We start from the raw sequence: 17,486 nt of genomic DNA on the forward strand, positions 1-17,486 counted from the left end.
GCGAATACCGGGTGTGCTGATAACTGCGTAAAGAAATCCCCCTGTTTTCTAGCGTTTAGTGTAACGTGTGCTGATTGGAAATCCATCTGCTCGGGTGTCTAGATTCCATACTGTATTTTGGAAAAAGAAAAAAAAAAGTAATACTCTTAAAGTTTCTCTGACGTAATGACAATGGCTGCTAAAATGTCTGAAGTGGAGTCGCTTATAAGTACTATTTCTAGCGACGACAATCCTGGTTACTGGAGTGGTATCGAAAAGTTGAACTTTGATGATATTGAGAAGCTGCAAGTAGATTTAGTAGCTAAGGTAGCGAACCAGCTTAACACAGGAGTGTCTGTGAACGCAGTTCTGGTCCTATCGAGTTTCACCTTAAATCTAGCTAAACAGCTGGAACTGTCTTTGTCCGAGCTGACAAAGTTTCAAAAGCTTCAGGGAACGCTAGAAAGATATAAGGCGGAGCGAGTCGAGTTGTTGGATATAATCAGAGAAAAGAGAGTGAAAAATGAGGAAAGTGAAGACTGACTCAGGGAAGTTTTAGGTAAATTAGATGACTTGTCTGCTAGAGAAACTGCGGCTGAGGTAGCTAGGAGAGACCTGGAAGCGAGCTCGAAAGAAAAAGAAAAAGAAATTGTGAGTTTAAATGAGCTCAGCCAGGAAAGGCAAAAGGAGTCAGATGCTGCCGTACTGGAAGCAAAATAGACTAGATCCCACTTGCATGCCAGCCCACCTAGCAGCCCGGAGCGCTCACCCAGCGCGCCGGGAGGAGGTTTCTCCCGGCCAGGGTCTGTGGTCGGATCGGCATGGGGGAGATCGCTGAGTCCTGCGCGAAACGCAAGGGCGAGTCAATTCAGGCATAGACCCCCTGCTCCTGATCACGGCCGTCTCCCTGCCCGCGGAGAAACCGTAAAAATTAACCTCCACTCCCTGAGGCAGTTAGCCAAAGATGTAGAAAGGTTTGACCCGTCAGTGTCAGGGAATAATGTGGAGACCTACATCGATGAGCTGAGATATACTTTGCAGTTTATGCCCGAAGCGTCCGAACAGGAAAAGGCTATGTAAGTAAGGAAAACTACCAGCCGAGCGGTCCACGAGTGGATGTCTAGACAAGGACCGGAGGTCTGTAATAGCTTTGAGGAGCTGTGTCAGGCAATGATCGGAGAATTTTCGGCTTTTATCGATCCCATAGCTGCCGTGGCTGCTGTGCACCATATTAAGCACGAAAAAGCTGAAGCCCCTCGCGACTATTATCAGAGGCTTAGGCGCACTTATTTTGCAGGGCGGAATGAAGAGGGTTGCGAAGAGAACGTGAATTTCAAAGGTTTATTCATTGCTAATCTGCATCCCTCAGTCAGGAAAATGATTGTGATGCACACTGATGCAAAAGCGATGAAAATGGCTGACATTAGAAGGTTGGCTCAAAAAGCCTGGGGAGCTGAAGTCTCTGCTTCCTCAGAGCGAAAACCTGCTAAAACGGCCGTGTTCGCCACTAAAGCCAGCAGGGTTGACGACTCGCCTCAGCTCGAGGCAGCTGAGGTTCCTGAGCTCGCTAAGCCCCGGCGCAAAATAGGCAGGCAGGACCGCACTAAGCGTCAGAGCCGCCGTGAGCGCTACGGGGAAGGCAAGGGCTCAGGCAGAGTCTATCATAAGACTGGACGAAGGGAGTCGACTGCAGCCCGCCTGGCCAGGCTTGAACAAGCCCTGCCTGAGAGATCAGGACAGGGTAAACCTTCCGCACCGAATGCCAGAAGTGTGAATGAGCTTAGGGGGACCACGCCCCTTCTCACTGGAGGAGGCGGGGATCCGTCCCAAGCCCCTCCCTCAGTCTATCTGATTGGGTGGGAGGGTTCCTGCCTGGAAGAAGGCTGTGACTCTGAGTTGGGCGCTGACCCCGCCCCTGAAGTCAAAGAAAAGGCAGGCTTCCAACAATTCTTAGGGAATCTCAGCCAGAAAGGCAAAGCAAGGCGTATTTATATCAAGGTTTCTCTTGAAAACGTCTTAGATAGAGAAGCACTGATTGACACTGGGGCTGAAATTAGTTTGATGTCAGCCGATCTACTCAGCGAGCTCAAACGAGTAGCGAAAGGAAAAGGCATCAGACTTAAGGTAGAACCGTGTAAAATAGATATTTCCAGCTATACCCAGGATCATGCCAGGATCACACACCGAGTGTGGGTGGCACTTAGGTTCGGGCCAATGAACGTGGTGCATCCTGTTTACATCTCTAGGTTAAAAACAGAGCCACTACTCATTGGCCAAGACCTGCTTGACAGGCTGGAGCCTCTGGTGGACTGCCAGCGTGGAAAATTGTGGGCTCAGGTCAAAAACCCTAAGCCTGTTGCACAGCAAAAAGGGGGATTCAGTGGTTATGCTGTGATCACACAGTGCCCACTGAACACTATAGCTGAGTTGGAGGTTCCTCCTGGTTCCTCTGGACGAGAATAAATGTCTCTTCTTGCTTTCCAAAACTACAGGGAAGTCCTGCCCAGGCCAGCACTCCCACGGTCTCCCAACTACAGGAGCAGTGCTCCGAGCAGCTGCTTGACCCGCCAGGTAAAGCACACCCCCTTTTCATCCCTGAAGAAGAGTGGATCTCCCTGTCCGGTAATGAATGGGAGTCCTTTCTGTGCACCCTGGTACCTCAGGGGGTCCAGGACTACCACCCCATGGTGGTGGGAGGGGGTCCAGGTGGCAGAAGTGCAGGTTGATGATGTAATTCTTAGCCTCAGCTCTGAGAAGTCCATAATCAGTGAAGGTCTGTTCGAGGACCTGTCGCGAAGCTGTCAGGTGACCCTGGTGACGCAGTCACAGGTTCTGTGGTGGGCACCCCCACCTCATAGGTCCATTTGGAGCAAAGGAAGCTGTGTAGCTTCCATCTCCATCGGAAAAAGGAAGTTTGCTCACTACTTCCAGGTAGCACCTCAGCTGACCCATTCGGTCTGCATTGGTGCAGACCTATTGGTTCGACTGGGCGCCCAGCTGGACACAGTAAACAGTGTGCTGTGGAAACGGGTGGACCCAGATGCCCACTCTCTAAGCGGTGACCCCGAGAACATTCGGTCAGGTCAGACGATTCCTCAGGCCTGCCAGGTAGTAAACGAATCGGACCTGATCGTTCCTGCGTCAACAGCAGGGTTTCCGGTACGCCTTGTCCTAAAGAAGGGACAGAGAATGGACGCTGAGATGGTTTTCTTCCAACCATCAGCTCAGTTTATCAGACTGAACCTAGCAGTCTGTTGTACCCCCAGACTGGAACGGAATGGCCGAGCCACCTGCCTGTTGGTGCAGAACATAGCAAAACAAGATGTCAAAATCCCTGCTCGCACTGACATGGGACTGGAATTGACAATAGTTTCTATGATTTCGAACTGGCCATCCCAGTACTGGGGCAGCTCCCTGGTCCCTTGGCTTCATAAAAGCGCCCCTGTAATAAAGAAATTAAATCCAAAATCAAGAGGGCAGTTGCCTACTGAAATACAAGAAGTCATCAATTTTAACCTAGCAACACATTAAAGGCTGCATCTATACAAGTGCGATTCTAGAAATGCTCACCAGATTACGTTTTAAGAAGGAACTGCGCCTCAGGTTCCGCCGAGATCTTAACTCGGATGGCAGGATTCAGAGTCCGGAGTGTGGACTGATGGCGAAGGAGGGTCCACATACTGTGGATCCCTCAGTGATCTTCCGCGTATTCAAACCGCCAGCGTGTGACTCCCCTGTCCCTGTGACCTCATTGCTCTGCTCTTTCCTCTGTGCAGCCGAGCCCGACTCACGGTAAAGTGAAAAAAAAGATGCCCTCAACGTGAGATTTACTCTGGAGCGAGGATAGATGTTACCTTTTTATCATTTAACAGGATGTATGTGATGTGGCGACTACGTTCAATTTTGTATCCTCTTTAAAAGATTAAGGACTGGGGTGAGCGTGATTTACCACCCTTTCAGCTAAGAACCCGACTTGCGCACCGTTTAAGCTGCATAGACTCGGTCGTTTAACTCTTCTCCGTTAGCAGGGTTAAGGTTAAAGAAAAAAAAATAGCTGACTCCTTTTTTTTGCCAGCCGCTAGCGCTGATTAGCAAGGCTTGTATTTCATGTTTTGCAAGTTGCATCCATTTTAAGAAAAACAAGTCGCGTTAAAGACAGGAAATGAATACTTGCATTTAATTAAGTCTAGCCATAGGCGGGGATCTCCTGTTTACTAGACAGGCGCTTTAACCAACTAAGCCACGGCGCCCCAGGAGTGTTGTCCTTTTGCAGCCACTTGGACACACCACTCAGACACATCTGCATTCGGTGTGTGCTCCGCCTGCTCGCTGAGCAAGTTGCCACCTTTACATACAATAGCAACATCGACACCAAGAGAAAGGATGACAAATGGCTTTTATCTGGAACTTTTCATGTCCAAGGAGCTCAATGTGCTTTCTGTGTACAACAGGGCCACTGAACTCCACACTGGCCACTGAACCACAGCAGTGGCTTGCTGGCTTGACATCTCCTAAGGAAAATGTTGAAATCACATGTGGAACAGGAAAATGACCCTCGAGTACATGGGGAAAAAAAGAAAAAGATCATCTGGAGCGCGCCAACCCATGTCCGGACAGCCCAGTTTCGTCGACAAGGTGGCTGAGTGGTTAAGGTGATGGACTGCTAATCCATTGTGCTCTGCAGGCATGGGTTCGAATCCCATTCTCATCGCTCTCCATGTCTGACATGTGTGCCTGTTCGACATCGGCCCTCCTGTTGTTTGCTCCGGTGCTAGAGCCGTACATTTTCTAGCAGTGGCTGAACATGGTATAGTAGGCCAACGTCGGTATCGAGCAGTGACAGTAACAGTACTTACTGCGCCCCATAAGAAATCGTTTGTCCCTGTTCAAAAGAGATTGTGCGATGTCCTGCGGCGTTCGTAAAGCAAACCTTTGACAGTTTGAAAAGAGGAATTTATTCTGCTTCCTGTGCGTGCAGTAGTTACAAAGTTGAACGTCTTTACACGATCTGCTGCAGTTTTCAGTGGGCGGGCTTTGTCAGATGGCTTGAAAAAACGCACTGTGTTTCGGCTCGGGAAACATCATAAGCAGTGTCCTGCATGTTTTCTGTGTAAAGCTGTCTTTTAACGCATACAGAATTCATTCGAAATCATTGATTTCTCCAATTAACAAGGGTCCCTTTTTGAACCTGCGAGAAGCATTCTTTCAATGTAACAGATTTACTCCGGGGAAAGCCAGCATGACATTAAGAGTAGCTCAAGCTTTCAGCACCCGTATCGGACTGCGTGTATGCAGACACCGCTCAGAATCCCCTGTAAGATTCTCCCTCAATTCCGTTTTTCAGTGCTTTAGCTCTTTCAAAAGGCTTCGCTTTGCTAGTCACAGTCCAAGGCTCATGACAGCATTTGAAAACATTCGCCACTGCGTTGGCCGGGAATCGAACCCGGGTCAACTGCTTGGAAGGTAGCTATGCTCACCACTATACCACCAACGCACACCCACAGGAAGCCTGCAGGACACCACCAGAGAATGCTTTTTTAATTTTTTTTTTATTAAACATAGAATTTACAAATACAAATACAACAAGAGGATCAGAGTCATGTACAAGAGAAAAAAAACGCAGCAGAAAAAAGCATTTAACTACCAGAGGTAATTAAGTAATTATGTGATCAAATTGTATATTTTACACGTATCATATTTTCCTTGCTTTAATATTTCTCAATTATTTATAAACTTTAGTTTCAACATGCATGCGTTTCCTGTAAAAAATAAAACTCAGCACACAGTTTTTCTTTTAACAACATTTCGAGTACCTCTGGCATTCATGAAAAAGACATACACAAAAGCAAATAACTAACTCTAAGACTGTCTAAACTATTGAGTTTTTCAAAGAACCAGAACTATAACAGTCCTTAACACTTAACTACACCATTCCAAACTAACACTAAAGAAACACTAGTATATACTGGTATAACAAATATAACCAAACATAATCATTAACTGAGCAGTCACTGGGAGCAAATCTCCTTCCCGTCCACAAAGGCCCTCGCTCCCACAAAGTAGGCTCTCCTCCCCTCTCTTCTGGCAGCTTCAACCTGGGGCCACAGCTGGTTCCTGGTGCTCCTGTCCGCGGCAGACAGGTCCTCTGCAAACCTCAGTTTGTTCCCATTCAAATACTCATTCCCCCTCGCCGCTCGCCACAGCATGTCCCTCGCCGTCCTCTTGGTGAACTGTATTATAATCGATCTGGGGCGCACTTGCCCAGACATGTTCGCTCTCCCGAGCCTGTGAACAAAGTCAATGGCCGATATTACGTCCTCCTGGTCCGGCAGGGTCCTTTTACAGATACCCTTCACTGTTGCAACAAGGTCCTTATCACGTTCCTCTTTAACTCCAAATAATTTTAAATTCCATCATCGACGGTATCTATCTACATCGTTCACTTTCAATTCAAGTTCTTTAATATGCTTTTCTTGTTTGGTATTTACTTGTTTAAGAACTTTTACTTCACTCTTTAAGTCTTCAACCTCTTTAAACACACAGTCCATGGACTTTTTAAGACTTTCGATTTCGACTGTATTAGATCAAATCATTTCCTTCAGCTCACCCATGCTCTGTGCCATCATGTTGAAGATGTTGGTCTGGAGCTCCTCCAGCGTCAGGTCGCCCCTTCCTCTCTTGGCTGCCGGGGTTTTCACAGGTGTGCTGGGCAGGGACTCCGGCTCTTCCTCTGGCAGCTGAGTCTCACTTGGGCTGCGAACGCTCGCGTACGAGCGCATCTCCAGCACTCTTTCCACGTCCCCTCCAGCTGCTTCACTTTTCCCTTTAGTTGCCATCAATTTTCTTGTAGTGCTATACATATACGATTGAGGTTTCTTAGACTTCTCCTTCGAAGACCCAGCACTCTCTTTTGTTTTCCCAGTGTTACTCATATCGAAATTCTTAAACCTAAAAAAAATCGTTTTTTTTTCTTTCAATTATAACTGAAGTTTAAACAAGTAGTGTTAAGTCCTTATTTTTCTGTAGTCAAAAAAAGCAAAAATTAACATTCAGGTCATGAAAAACTCAAAAAAAATCCTCAACCACTAAACTTTACCTCCCACCTGAGCGCCATCTTGAACGCCCCTACCACCAGAGAATGCTCACGATTTCGGAAGCTGTCTCCGGGACGTGCTGATTCCACACATCCTGAATAAATCATGATATTGTTAGTTGCTGTAGCTAGACGTTCAAATGAGTTTCATGGCCAGATGGACTGTTTCCTCCAGCGGTATAGTATTGCAGTGAGACAGCACGATGCCTGCAAGACTATGTCACGCTAAACGCCACAGATTGTGTTTGTCCGTTCATGTCAGTCATCCTGCAGCCACGGGAAGTGGGACACAAACATGCCGCAATGCTTTCAAGACGTTAGGATTTGTTTGTGCAACATCCGAGAAGAGTACTTGTGGCTTGAATGTGAACTGTACGTGCCCGCCCCCTTTCCTCTGTAGTGCATGAGTTCCTCCCGGCATGCCCTTCGTCATTGTTCTGTCATCTTGTATTTAAAGGGTTGTATTTCTGCTGCTGAAAAGAATCAACGGGTTTCTTTGTTCCCAACGGAGCCCTTGTCTGTCATGAAATTCTTCAAAACCTCAAGCTAGAAGAAGACGACAAATATGAAGCGTTACAGCAACGACATGCCATGAGACGATTGATAACGATTTCCATAGGATCCCCGCGGTTGCCTGGCAACCGTCAGCTTTGCGCAGTGGCAGTATCGTAGCCTGTGAGGTTTAGCCGAGGCGGGATTATTGCTAGTTGAAAACTTTTCCCAATACCCCGCTTCCGCCGGTTTGCAATACAATCGGCGAAAGCAATTTTTGACAGTCTCGTCAGAGACTGAGCAAGGTGTTTAAAGACAGATTTGGTCATGGTGACATCATGGTAGAAAGAAGCGAGCTTGTTCCCAGTGGGCATTGATTCGTCGAATATACGTATATTTACGGTGAAATTACGGCTATACGTATATATACGTCGCCTCGAAGTATAATCAACGTCGAATTGCAACCGTAAAATTGACGACATTAACAAACGCATATATAACGTCGAAAACACATCTAACACAGTGCCTGAGGCTTTTTACTGTATGTATCGTGTGTGCCGCAACTAGGAGTATACGGCACTCTGCACAGTGTACGAAGTAAATTATTTTCGCAGCAATTAATTTACACGTGTATAATAAATATAGTAAATATAATAAATTAATTACTGCGAAAATAATTTACTTCGTACACTGTGCAGAGTGCCGTATACTCCTAGTTGCGGCACACACGATACATACAGTAAAAAGCCTCAGGCACTGTGTTAGATGTTTTTTCGACGTTATATATGCGTTTATTCATGTCGTCGATTTTACGGTTGCAATTCGACGTTGATTATACGTCGAGGCGACGTATATATACGTATAGCCGTAATTTCGCCGTAAATATACGTATATTCGACGAATCAATGCCCACAGCTTGGCATACAAGGGTTTTGCTGAGGGGGTCTTGCCACCTGCCTGAAAAAAAACAGTAAAATGTTTGAGTGCCTATAGAGTTTCTATTTTCTTGACAAAAGTCCCCCATCAGTGCGCGGTGCCCGAGGAAAAATCTGTAGGGGGGCGTCTGAAATTCTGAGGGGGGAGTGATATTTCGGTTGAAACGGAGCTGTACGGTGCAGCTACCCAAATGAAATCTCGCAGCTATGCCATTGATTAGTGCTTCATGATAGAAGATAACGACTAGCAATCTGGTATTTGCGATGAAGTTCAGTTTCACATTTTTCGTCACTCTCAAGGTTTGTATTGCCTGGAGCGAAAAGTACCATAAGCGTTCATTTTTGCAGCTACATGGACGTTCTGAATCGTTAAGAAAAAAATGTTGTAAAACCAACAGAAAGCACAGACTGCTATAACTAGTCCTAGTTATATAACGATTTTAAGTATAATGATAAACTACTGCAAGGAATCGGTCCACCTGAGCAAACAGGATCGTAATGTTGACACTCAATAATATGTGCAGTTCCTGGACGGATAGCCCTCCTGCCCATCAAACAGACTGAGTGACTGTTCGTGTCATTTAGTGTTGTCTGACCATTGACAAAGTACAACTATTTTTTTAGGGTGCAAATTAAGTTAGGTAAATCTTTTTGCCCAAAACTGAAGGGGCGACATTCCCCCCTCCCCCTGTGATGCCAGGCCTGTCCCCATCCTATTCCATAATGTCATTATATATAATACCATACAACAGTGACCGATCCTTAATATTTGCATGCGTTAAAATTGCACATCAGCTCATAGCAGCGATGTATTATCAATGTTAAATTTCAACCATAATATCGACAACATTAATAAACGCATACGTTGAGAAAATATCGAACCCATCATATTTTCCGGTTATATACCACAATGCATTGCTAGTATTCGTTGGTCACCATTTTGGACACGTTTTTCAAACGTAGAAGTATATCCGAAAATATCTCAGCAATCCTCTTTTGACGAGTAAGTATGAACAATAATAATACTATCTGAATACATACAGATCTTTCTTAATATTATTTTGATTAAAATAGTATGTGAATAAGCAAAAAAAATGGCACATAAAATAGTGTGAATGGGGAAGATGACACAAAATCGTTTTGCCGTTTCTCTTATTCTTATTCTATGTTGTACTTTCAAACTTTGGGTACTCTTTAATTAGGACAGACTTTATTGCTCAACTGCTATGATGCAAGCCAAATTTTATACATTTATTTCAGCTTTGAGCTTAGTAAACCGTTCATTTTTTAGATTATACTAAAGAAGATATTAATCATTATTTATTTGGGAAGTAATATTATATAATTTTCTCCTAGCTGCGGTGCTGAAGTCCCACCCTACATCAACAGAAAAAGAAATAAAGGAGCATGCAATGTGTTACTTGAAGAATGCATATGCAAGGCAGGGGGCCAAGAGATCTGGACTCTGAAAATAATAGGTTTTTGGTTCTAACTGTTAGGACAATTAGACAGGGTTTGCAAATAGTGGACAAAAATCGTCTTAACTTCCATTGTAATATTTTATATTTTATGTAATATTTTTTTCTTGGAAATATAGAAGTTGTACATTTTAAAATGTATATTTGAATCAAAATGTGGTTTTGAGTTAGTGTGTTAATGTAATTAGTTTTCTGTTTGTCATTACTATACTGTATATTGCCATGTTACCAGAATTTGTAGCTGAAGTTTAAGACTAGTTGTGTTTTTATGATTATTGCCCATATGTTGATTGTTGATTGATTGTATACAATGTATAATTTGAAATACATATGTTTCAGGTGTGAATGTGTATTTTCAGAATACATTTCTAAACCTAATCATTGGCTTGTTTTACTTGTTTCTACACCTATAAAATCTATCTTTGATGTATAATAGACCTCTACCCATATACGTATAATAGACCTCTAATGTTATCCGTATAATAGACCTCTAACCATATACGTATAATAGACCTCTAAAGTTATCCGGAACTCCAACCATATATGTATAATAGTCCTCTAAATTTATCCGTATAATAGAACTCCAACCATTTATGTATAATGAACGTCTAAATATAGACGTATAATTGACGTTTAACTTTAGACGTATATTAGAATTTCATTCTAGACGAATTGTAGACCACATTTAGACGTCTAAGATATGCGTTTAATAGACGTATATTATACGTCTTTTGCCCAATGGGTTACGTCTCAACAGAAACGCTCTTTAGCTCTTTCAGCGTTATGCAGAGAACATCGTCTGTCGAGATCACTTTTGAGTCAGCGCGAAACGCCGTGTGCTGTCAGTTTGATTTCATATTGCTCGTAGCGGCGCCCGGCTTTTGTCTGTCAAACGTTAGGTTGCGCTTCTTCATGCTGCATCGTCGGCATGAGTGGAGCTTTATAAACGTCTGTACTTACTGCGCCCCATAAGAAATCGTTTGTCCCCGTTCAAAAGAGATTGTGCGATGTCCTGCAGCAAACCTTTGACAGTTTGAAAAGAGGAATTTATTCTGCTTCCTGTGCGTGCAGTAGTTACAAAGTTGAACGCCTTTACACGATCTGCTGCAGTTTTCAGTGGGCGGGCTTTGTCAAATGGCTTGGAAAAACGCACTGTGTTTCGGCTCGGGAAACATCATGAGCAGTGTCCTGCATGTTTTCTGTGTATAGCTGTCTTTTAACGCATACAGAATTCATTCGAAATCATTGATTTCTCCAATTAACAAGGGTCCCTTAAAGGATGAGTCAAAGTAACGTCTAATCGGATTAGTTTCCTTAGAGCTGGTTCAGAGTTTGCTCAAGAGTTTACCTTTCACAGATGCGCAAAGAAGAATGTTGGGGGTGCACGCTTCAAGGCGCCTTACAGCTGTAGGGAGTGATTCGAGACGATTCATGGCGTGTGCTCGTTCCCATATATCGTACGACCCGGGATGCAGTGCTAGGATGACGTACAATACCGCTTGGGCACGTAACGGCGTTATATGCAAGTGCAGGACGTGAGGGTTTTCGTTTGTTTGTTTTGTTTTGCTCTGCTTTGCTTTGTTTTGCTTTCCATCGCGTTGGTAAGAGCGTAAATAAAAAGGCGATTCCTGCATCTACCACTAATGTAAGAGCTATTTCAAGTGCGACGTGGTGCGGCTTTTCAAATGCTTGTGGGCATTTCTCTGTTGTTGATTCTTTTTTTGTGTGTAACAAAGTGGCATTTTCATGTCCGGACGGGGAGACTTTATCATTCCGACATGAAGCCACCCTTAAGTCCTCTGAGGCGTGTCTGTCTGCAAGGCTTGTATTTTGGAAATGTTTTTTTGAAACGGAGAACGACTTTGAAATAGGCTTCCGCCGGCGCCTCGCGATCCAGGTAAGATTGTAGCAAGAACGCAGCTGCGGTGGGGCTTGCTGTAGTCGTGGCTGAGTGGTTAAGGCGATGGACTAGAAATCCATTGGGGTCTCCCCGCACAGGTTCCAATCCTGCCGACTACGTTGTCCGCCTTCAGTCGGTGTGTTTCGGCACAAGCAAAGAAGCGCGCCTCTTTGCTGTTCCTGGTGGTTTTAAAACGCCCAATCGCTTGTACCCGCTGCCTTGGAAATAAGTTCTTCAGCGTCCGCAAATGGCATTTTGCAGCTGGAAGCATATGTCGACGCGTTTTGCACAGAGCACCAAAAAAGCGTCTTTTTTGAAGGCCCAGGCACTGAGCATTGGTGGTTCAGTGGTAGAATTCTCGCCTGCCACGCGGGAGGCTCGGGTTCGATTCCCGGCCAATGCAGTGGCTTTTGCAGCGAGCGGCTCCATCACTTGCATCCCCTTGCAACTCGCAACTGAAAACCCACTGAAGCTAAGCAGGTGTGAGCCAGGTCAGTACCTGGATGAGGATGAGCTACAGGGAAAAACAAAGCTTCCAGCTGGAAGCGGTGTTAATGGTGCCGGCGGGGGGGCGCTCACCCTGAGGTCTGTGCGGGTCCCAATGCCCCAGTATAGTGACGGAGATGCTGTGTTGTAAAAGGGCGCTGTCTTTTGGATGAGATGTAAAACCGAGGTCACAGCGCTCTGTGGTCATTCAAAATGACCACCAAAACCTTTGACAAAAGCTCTTGGTAATTGATGGTCTTCAATAATGCTTCTCCTTTAGGTACATTTTAAATCAGCTGAAAAATGCTGTGAAATGGGGGGGCACTTCAGGCCAGTGTAGGATTTGGGTTACAAGAACCATGAAACTGCACGAGAAAGCCCGTACACTGAATTACACGGCTTTCTATTCAAAGGAGGACAAAAGAAATTCCCTGAGTTTGATTTTTTGCAGCACAGAGAGGAGCACTGTCGTGAGGCCGGTTAGCTCAGTTGGTTAGAGCGTGGTGCTAATAACGCCAAGGTCGCGGGTTTGAGCCCTGTACGGGCCAGGTCTAGGTCCAGGTCCCTGTTTGTGAAACAGGCAAATGACTGTCTCAGGGGCCCATTCCTCATTCTCAAGACACATGTATGCACTATGTACACCGTGCATTGAGCAATAGGGACTGAGTACACCACAGGTAAGGTTAGAAGTCATTCTGAGGTGCCACATGTGAGGGATACAGCTAGGCATCCGAAATGTAGGGTTTGAGACCCTTCAGGAGTACTGCATCCTTTGAGACAGACCCGTGCATGTTAAACAAATGATCATTTCTTTCGGCATTAGGGACTAAATATACTAAACATATGATGCTAAAATGTTATTTTCACATATATTAATGTAATAAATGATTGCTTATGCTTTAGAAACAAATCTAATTCAAATAAAAGCTTAAGTTTTGTATTTATCTTGTACCATAGAACATGATTTTCTTTGTATTTCAAGCCCACAAAGTGTCCAAATGACGCACTACATGATATAAGGAAGATTATCACATGCATATCGGTATTATCTTTCTTATGAAAATGCATTCCTTTCATTACCTTTTACTTTTTAAAATGAACTCAAATTGAGTATAATGTAATAATTTAAGTAGAATAGATTCTAATAATATAATGATCCAGTGTTTTGCACTACTTCACTGCTTCACTGCTCTATGCCATCTGGAAATAAATCCTCAGACTGCTTACTGCCCTGGGCATGTACCAATAAATTAAAGGAGCACATCTGTTTATCACTGCGTTGAAGCAGGAGACACACAGTCTCTGCAAACACATCCTAGATACAGTGTTCCAGCACCTTTGACCTCATCCAGAACGTATCATTTCTTGAAAGGGATTGCTGTCCGAATGCACATCTGAATCCCAAACAGAATCTCTAGTAAAATACGATCATTTGTGAAACAGGCAAATGACTGTCTCAGGGGCCCATTCCTCATTGTCAGACACATGTATGGAATGCTTTCACCGTGCATTGAGCAATAGGGATTAAAAACACCGCAGGTAAGGTTAGATGTCATGTTCTATGATCATTTCTTTCAGCATTAGGGACTAAATATACTAAACGTATGATGCTAAAATGTTATTTTCACATATATTAATGTAATAAATGATTGCTTATGCTTTATAAACAAATCTAATTAAAATAAAAGCTTAAGTTTTGTATTTATCTTGTACCATAGAACATGATTTGCTTTGTATTTCAAGCCCACAAAGTGTCCAAATGTTCTATGATCATTTCTTTCATCATTAGGGACTAAATATACCAAACGTATGATGCTAAAATCCTGAAAAAAGGATGTGCTCCATCTCGTCAGTAGATTGGATTCCAAAACTGATTTGGGTCAATATACATTACCTTTGAAATTAAAGTACAGTCTACTGTAGGGAACCATCAACTTAGAAAGCATTGGCCTTCCCTGGGGGTCAGGTAGGTGCAAAAGATAAACCTTTATCCTATCTTTATCTTAAGATAAGTGGCCAAGCAGTATTTTTCCAAGTTTCACCAAGCACATCATGTTGCCATAGTAGACAAAGTTCTATAAAATGTTAAATAACTTTTAAAAAAAGTATCTTGGTCTTACAGTACTGTACAAGGTGAATTAAACTGTCCCTGGTAATAAAAAGTAATTAGAAGCATCTCAGAAACTTTATCTCTAGAAACATTAGCTGTTTTATATCATGTAATTTAGTGTGATGTTGTCAGAATTCAAGGACATTATCACACACAGAAATTGGTTCAGTTAAATCTAAAAAACACAGCTAAACATGGGTTTAAATGTAACAGAAGTCTCACCTCTTGTCAAAAGATTTAATTCAAGAAGCGATGTAATAAATGATTGCTTATGCTTTATAAAGAAGCTTAAGTTTTGTATTTATCTTGTACCATAGAACATGATTTTCTTTGTATTTGAAGCCCACAAAGTGTCCAAATGATGCACTACATGATATAAGGAAGATTATCACATGCATGTCGGTATTATCTTTCTTATGAAAATGCATTCCTTTCATTACCTTTTACTTTTTAAAATGAACTCAAATTGTGTATAATGTAATAATTTAAGTAGAATAGATTCAGGTAGGAAATATAGAGTCATGATGTTTATGGCTGACATCATTTCACATGGGTGAATTTTAAGCTAAGAAATAAAAACATTTACAATGAAGATACCATTGCTTAATTTTAAATGCCTTTAAAAAATAAATACCTCCTGAGAATAATTTGCCACTCCCAGATCCTTGATAAGGTACTGTTTGAATCCAATCAGGAGAGGAGCATCCAGGGAGTGCTTTCTATAGAGTCCAGCTTGGGCCACTCTCTTCCGGCCTGCTGATACTTTTTAACTACTCAGGGCCTGTAAGGATATAAAACACCGGTTTAAACATTTTATACCTATAAGACAAATTAGAATTTTAGTAAAAAATAGATACATCTGAAAAATAAAAAAGTCTTACTGCTGATAGAGTTCTTCAGAGCTCACATCTTCCCCTTCCTTATCCGCTTCTGTTTCAGTTTCTAGAGCAGCCTCTGGCATCTCTTCCTCCTGGACAGCGGCCTCTTGCTCAGGGCCGCTGGAATGCAGGTAGATTCTTTTCAACATGCTTTTACATAATATGTTGTAACAATGATTTCAAAAAGAAACTACAGAAGCCTTACAGATTAAAAATATCTCACCTTGCCAATGTGTCTTCAGGCTTCCCATGTACAAAAAGGCCCAAGGACTCTAGCAGTCTTACAACCACTATCCTGTTTGCCTCACCAGACACGATCTCTATTCTGTGGTAATCCACGATGACCCCGTTCTTCAGGTGATTCATCATGTCCTCCCTCGCCTGTTGAGAGGCCATCCTGATCTTTTCTGCCGTGGCGTGCTTCATACACGCCCTCTTCAAGTGAGCAGGAAGCTGATCAAGAGTATTCAGGTACATCTTGCACACCAGGGGAATCCGCGCGGGTTTCCTTTGAAAATAAATAATACCATCTGTGTATAGAAACAAGACTGATTTCTTAAATTATCCTTAATTTTCTCTCTCATAGTTTGAGCATAATGATTTTATTGCATTTATATAAAATGCAATAAATAAATAATGGTTTCATAAAAAAGTGAACACTTACTTGGTCTCAGTCACAGACTTTCCAATAGAAGCCATTGTGGAGTTCAGCAACTGCAGGTCCTAGAAGTGGGGAAAGAATTTTAAAAGAGAAATTGAATTACAATACAGAAGGAATGGCTGAGGGTTCACTGAAATATATAAATATACAAATTCCAAAGACTGAGTCCATATAGAAACAACTACCTTTCATTTTCAGTATAAGAAAAAAAAAACATTATCTTCCAAAGCATCATAAAATTGTCCCTTCTTCCAGACTCTACTTCTCTCTTGTAGTAGTATAGCAGACCTTTCCAGGTGAGCAGATCACAGAGTCCGAAATGAGCTTCCTCCATCAAGCAAAGTACCTGAACATGACTCTGTCATCATAAAAGCGCCCCTGTAATAAAGAAATTAAATCCGAAATCAAGAGGGCAGTTGCCTACTGAAATACAAGAAGTCATCAATTTTAACCTAGCAACACATTAAAGGCTGCATCTATACAAGTACGATTCTAGAAATGCTCACCAGATTACGTTTTAAGAAGGAACTGCGCCTCAGGTTCCGCCGAGATCTTAACTCGGATGGCAGGATTCAGAGTCCGGAGTGCGGACTGATGGCGCACGGAGGGTCCATATACTGTGGATCCCTCAGTGATCTTCCGCGTATTCAAACCGCCAGCGTGTGACTCCCCTATCCCCGTAACCTCATTGCTCTGCTCTCTCCTCTGTGCAGCTGAGCCCGACTCACGGTAAAATGGAAAAAAATATGCCCTCGACGCGAGATTTATTCTGGAGCGAGCCAGTGTTGCGCATAGCTGCCTTCAAAGCAGTTAACCCAGGTTCGATTCCCGGCCAACGCAGTTGCGAATGTTTTCAAATGCTGTCATGAGCCTTGGATTGTGACTAGCAAAGCGAAGCCTTTTGAAAGAGCTAAAGCACTGCAAAACGGAATTGAAGGAGAATCTTACAGGGGATTCTGAGCAGTGTCTGCATACATGCAGTCAGATAAAGGTGCTGAAAGCTTGAGCTACTCTCAATGTCATGCTGCCCTTCCCCGGAGTAAATCTGTTACATTGAAAGAATGCTTCTGGCAGGTTCAAAAAGGGACCCTTGTTAATTGGAGAAATCAATGATTTCGAATGAATTCTGTATGCGTTAAAAGACAGCTATACACAGAAAACATGCAGGACACTGCTCATGATGTCTCAGTGCGTTTTTCAAAGCCATCTGACAAAGCCCGCCCACTGAAAACTGCAGCACATCGTGTAAAGACGTTCATCTTTGTAACTACTGCACGCACAGGAAGCAGAATAAATTCCTCTTTTCAAACTGTCAAAGGTTTGCTTTGCGAACGCTGCAGGACATCGCACAATCTCTTTTGAATGGGGACAAACGATTTCTTATGGGGCGCAGTAAGTACAGACGTTTAAAATGCTCCACTCATGTCGACGATGCAGCATGAAGAAGCGCAACCTAACGTTTGACAGACAAAAG

General features: G+C 43.3%; 3 non-coding genes across 3 annotated transcripts; 2 read left to right on the forward strand and 1 right to left on the reverse strand.

Annotated features, from left to right (window-relative positions):
- Positions 1–5,401: 5,401 nt before the first annotated feature.
- trnag-ucc (transfer RNA glycine (anticodon UCC)) lies at positions 5,402–5,473 on the reverse strand. Its single transcript has one exon. It is a non-coding gene; the product is annotated as a tRNA-Gly (tRNA).
- A 2,245-nt stretch (positions 5,474–7,718) lies between these two features.
- Positions 7,719–7,860, forward strand: LOC138228238 (U4 spliceosomal RNA). Its single transcript, XR_011185324.1, has one exon. It is a non-coding gene; the product is annotated as a U4 spliceosomal RNA (small nuclear RNA).
- Positions 7,861–12,209: 4,349 nt separating this feature from the next.
- On the forward strand, positions 12,210–12,280 carry trnag-gcc (transfer RNA glycine (anticodon GCC)). Its single transcript has one exon. It is a non-coding gene; the product is annotated as a tRNA-Gly (tRNA).
- The last annotated feature ends 5,206 nt before the right edge of the window (positions 12,281–17,486 follow it).

The sequence above is a fragment of the Lepisosteus oculatus genome, unplaced genomic scaffold (genome assembly GCF_040954835.1).
Source record: "Lepisosteus oculatus isolate fLepOcu1 unplaced genomic scaffold, fLepOcu1.hap2 HAP2_SCAFFOLD_40, whole genome shotgun sequence".
Taxonomy (NCBI): domain Eukaryota; kingdom Metazoa; phylum Chordata; class Actinopteri; order Semionotiformes; family Lepisosteidae; genus Lepisosteus; species Lepisosteus oculatus.